We start from the raw sequence: 5,013 nt of genomic DNA, 5'->3' as shown, positions 1-5,013 counted from the left end.
ATTCCCCAGGACTCTCGTAAGCCAGATGCACAAGGGGGGCACATGCGTTTGGAGTTCGTTTGCAGTGGCTGGAGTCCCTGGCATGCCCATTCCTTCTCTCTCTCTCTCTCCTCTCCCAGCCTGTTTCTCTGTCTTTCAAATAAATAAATTAAATAAAAATTAAAAATACCTATATAAAGTATTCATAGGAAGGAAGGTTTTACTCTGTTTCACAGTTTGAGGGCGTGGGGTGAGCCCATCTTGGCGGGGGAGGTGTGTGACAGTGAGTGAGGAATCATGCTCACACCACATGAGGGACCAGAGATCGGAAAGCCAACTCTCAGCTGGCTGTCTCCTTTATATCTCTTTTTGTTGTTGTTGTTGTTTTTATTTTTATTTAGTTATTTGTTTGCAACAGAGAAAGAATCAGAGAAAGAGAGAACGGGTGCTCCAGGGCCTCCAGCCACTGCAAACGAACTCCAGACGCATGCGCCCCCTTGTGCATCTGGCTAACGTGGGTCCTGGGGAACCAAGCCTCGAACCGGGGTCCTTAGGCTTCACAGGCAAGCGCTTAACCGCTAAGCCATCTCTCCAGCCCTCCTTTATATCTCTTTATTCAGTCTGAGACCCCAGCTCGTGGGACAGTGCCGCACACATTCAGAGTGGACCTTCGTTGCTCAGTTACGTCTCGTTGGAGGCGTCCTCACGGAGGAAGGACTCCTAATCCTGTCACATTGACTGGGGTCAGCGGTCACAATCCCCTTCCAGACCATAGGCAGACCAAGCACACACAGAGATAGTTTGGACTTTTCACACCATGGGGAGGGAGATGGGGGTCAACTAGCTTTGGTGGATGGGTGGGGAGCACTTTGTCCGATCCTCACGGGTTTGTCTGCAGGCCATTTCCTGACCCTGTCCCAAAGGTGCACTGGATCCCGCTAGGCTGTTTGGTGGCAAAAAGATAGAAATGGAAAGTGCACTGGGAAAGAATAGTGAAGTTTAGCTTTTTTTTTTTTTTTTTAATTAATTATTTATTTATTTGAGAGCGACAGACACAGAGAGAAAGACAGATAGAGGGAGAGAGAGAGGAGAATGGGTGCGCCAGGGCTTCCAGCCTCTGCAAACGAACTCCAGACGCGTGCGCCCCCTTGTGCATCTGGCTAACGTGGGACCTGGGGAACCGAGCCTCGAACCGGGGTCCTTAGGCTTCACAGGCAAGCGCTTAACCGCTAAGCCATCTCTCCAGCCCGAAGTTTAGCTTTTTATTTTGTTTGTTTTATAATTATTTGAGAGCGACAGAGAGAGAAATAGGCAGATAGAGAGAGAGAGAGAGAATGGGAGCACCAGGGCCTCCAGCCACTGCAAATGAACTCTAGATGCATGCACCCCATTGTGCATCTGGCTAACGTGGGTCCTGGGGAATCGAGCCTCGAACCGGCAAGCACTTAACTGCTAAGTCATCTCTCCAGCCCAAGAACAGGGAAGTTTAGGAACTGGAAGAAGTGGAAAAGCATATGGTGTGTTCAAGCAACTAGGTATTTACCGAAATAACTAACTTATCAATCCTTTCTCGTGTGCGTGGAGAAGTATTGGGGGGAAACGAACGGGAAATCACCCAAGAGGCCCTTAGATTTGCCTGCAGAAGAAAATGTGCCCAATGTGTGCCAAAGGCGGGCTAGAGAACTCAAGGACAGGTGGGACAGTCCCCGTTTGACTGTTGTGATGGGTGAGATCATGTCCTTTCTAGGGTTCCCAGCATCCTCGGGGTTTGCTGGTGATGTTACTGTGGCAATGACTGGGCTTCTCTTTGGCAAACTGTACTTGCTTTGAATTCTGCATGGAAGGGAAAAAAAAAAATTTACCAAGGTTTTTCATGGCTGGAAAGCCTGCGTGCTTTCAGCTGCCAATGTATCTATGTCTGTCACGATCGCCCCTCTGATCCCCCAAAGATTCCAATATGTCTCTCACCTTGTTTGTTCCAGGAAACATCAGACGCACCTTTAATGGCCTGACCCCAGCACGGTGACGGGGCCATCCGTCATTCCGCTGCGTTTCAGATAACCTTCCTCTGGAGCTGGCCTTCTATGGGGGCCACGGGGCTTCCACGCACACCGTCTGAGTCACGCGGACACAGCCGAGATGCCTGGACCGTGCTGGAATCACAGGCAGGGGAAGCCATTGGCTGAAAGAAACAATGCCTGAGTGTTCACCCTCCCTGTAGAGGGAGGATGGTGATGGTGAGGGCATCAGAGAGCGCCAGCAGGGAGGATGAGGGCTCCCGAGTGGGGTGGCACCCCACAGTGACACTGGCCACATAGCAGAGGCATTCTAGGGTGCAGGCTGGGACTTCACGCTAAACTTCGCCTCAAATAATGAAACACACACACACACACACACACACCTTTCCCTAAAAAATGGAGTCTGGGGCTGGAGAGATGGCTTCGCGGTTAAGCGCTGGCCTGTGAAACCTAAGGACCCCGGTTCGAGGCTCGATTCTCCAGGACCCACGTTAGCCAAATGCACAAGGGGGCGCACACGTCTGGAGTTCGTTTGCAGTGGCTGGAGGCCCTGGCGCGCCCACTCTCTCTCTCTCTCTCTCGCTCTACCTCTTTCTCTGTCATTCTGAAATAAAAAGTAAAAATAAAAAAAATTTTTTTTTAAATAGAGTCTGTTACTGCCTTTAAGACTTGGGAAACCCAGAGTTGAAAACACTCGGCAAAATTTATCTCTAGAGGCTGTGCCAAGCAACTTGCAGATAGATCACTCATTTTTTTTGGCCTCTCAGCTTCATGATGAGGCACTGTTTGTAACTTCTCTCTTATGAGGGAAGAACCGGAGAAGGGCTAGGTATGGTCATGCTCGCCTATAATCCAAGCAACCAGGGAGGCTGAGGCAGGAGGATTACCATGGCTTTAACTACAGAGTAAGATCCTTTGTTTTCTTTTGTTTTTGGTTGCTTTTTTGAGGTAGGGTCTCACTCTAGCTCAGGCTGACCTGGAATTCACTCTGTAGTCTCAGGGTGGCCTTGAACTCACGACGATCTTCCTACCTCTGCCTCCTGAGTGCTGGGGTCAAAGGCATGCGCCACCATGCCTGGCTGTAAAATCCTTTCTCAAAAGAAAGGAGAGAGAGAAGAGGAAAAGAAAAAAAGAAAAAAGAAACGGAAGCTAGGAAGGATTAAAAAAGGTACCTGAGGGGCCGGGGATGTGGCCCAGTTGGTAGAGTTTTTGCCTAGCTTCCATGAGGCTCTGGGTTCAAACACCTGGCACCACATAAACGGGGTTTGGTGGTGTACGCCTGTAATTTCAACACTTGAGAAGTGGAAATGTGGGTCATCATCAGGTGCCTAGCAAATTGGAGGCCATCCTGGTATATATTAAACGCTGTCTGAAAGAATGAAAGAAAGAGAGAGAGAAAGAAATTACCTGAGTGCTGCTCAGTAACTGGCAGAACGGAGACTTGAACCGCAATCTTCCCAAAGCCGAAATCTGGCTCTTAACCACCCCCTACTGCACAGTGGGTGCCGTTTTACCCTGACGGCAGACAGCCGCCCTCCCCGAGGGTCCAAATCTATGTGCTGCGTAAGTAGAGAAAATTCTCCAGGGGATTCCTTCCTCTTCCCTGGCTTCCTGGGGGTTCGGGAGGCATGCTCAGGTAGTACCCATTTGGTTTCAGTGACTCTGTGGTGCAGGACCCCAGCCAGGAACGGCAAGAAGATGTGGGAACTGACGCAGTGGTGGCATCTGCATTGGACGAGAGAAAGCAGGCTGGAGGAAGAATGCAGCCAGACAACATTCTTTTTGTTGTTTGTTTGTTTGTTTGTTTTTGAGGCGGGATGACCTGGAAAGTCACAGGGATCCCCCTATCTCAGCCTCCCAAGTTCTGGAGCTAACGTGGGGCACCACCACACACCCACTCAGCCACATTTTGGCGGCCTGCTTACAGATCTTTGACCTCTGAAGAGTTTGGCCGTTGCGTTTCTAACCATGGTCTTCTTTTCTTCCCTCGGCCCTTCCTCCATCCTTTCTTCCTTCCCTTCCCGCTATCCGGCCAACAGCCCCATGAGCTGATGTCATTTATTTCTTCATATCAGAGAGAAGCAAACAGGGCGGGACAATTAGTGGCTCAGGAGCGAAAGTGGGCAAAATGTTAAATAAAACTCTAAGGGTCAGAATCTGGGAGTGTGTCTCAGATCGGGGCCTCAACAAGACAGTCACAGGCCTTTGTGGACACCCCACTACCCACGCCAGGGCTCCCTGCAAACTGCTGAGTAAAACGCGCTGTCATCTGCTTTACAAGTGATCTGCAAAATGGGTGTTTTTGAGGAAAAAAACAGAAACGTGTTGCATTGATGCTGGAGAAAACTAGGCATTTATTTGTTAACTTATGCCTTCATTCCATTTACTGAGACAGGCTGCTTGTCACCGTCAGGTCCGCATTGCTGGCAGAAATCACCCAACAAAGAGCAGCTTGTGGGAAAAAAAAAAAAAAGGGTTTATTTTGGCTCATAGGCTCCAGGGGGGAAGCTCCAAGACGGCAGGAGAAAACGATGGCATGAACAGAGGTGGACATCACCCCCTGGCCAACATCAGGTAGACAACAGGAACAAGACAGTGTGCCAAACACTTGCAAGAGGACGCTGGCTATAACACCCATAAGCCCCTCCCCCCCAATAATGCACTGCCTCCGGGAGGTGTTAATTCCCTAATCTCCATCAGCTGGGAACCTAGCATTCAGAACACCTGAAGTTTTTTTTGTGAGGGGACACCTGAGTTAAATCACCACACTGCTTTTTATTTATTTTTCTTTTTAAAAAAATTTTATTAGCATTTTCCATGATTATAAAAAAATCCTGTGTTAATTCCCTCCCTCCCCCCAAGTTTCTCCTTTGAAATTCCATTCTCCATCATATTACCTCCCCATAACAATCATTGTACTTACATATATACAATATCAACCTATTAAGTACCCTCCTCCCTTCCTTTCTCTTCCCTTTACACACTGCTTTTTTAAAAAAAAAATATTTTAGAGAGA

This window comes from Jaculus jaculus, chromosome 23, assembly GCF_020740685.1.
Source record: "Jaculus jaculus isolate mJacJac1 chromosome 23, mJacJac1.mat.Y.cur, whole genome shotgun sequence".
NCBI classification, from domain to species: domain Eukaryota; kingdom Metazoa; phylum Chordata; class Mammalia; order Rodentia; family Dipodidae; genus Jaculus; species Jaculus jaculus.
Note: the sequence above shows the minus strand (reverse complement) of the source record.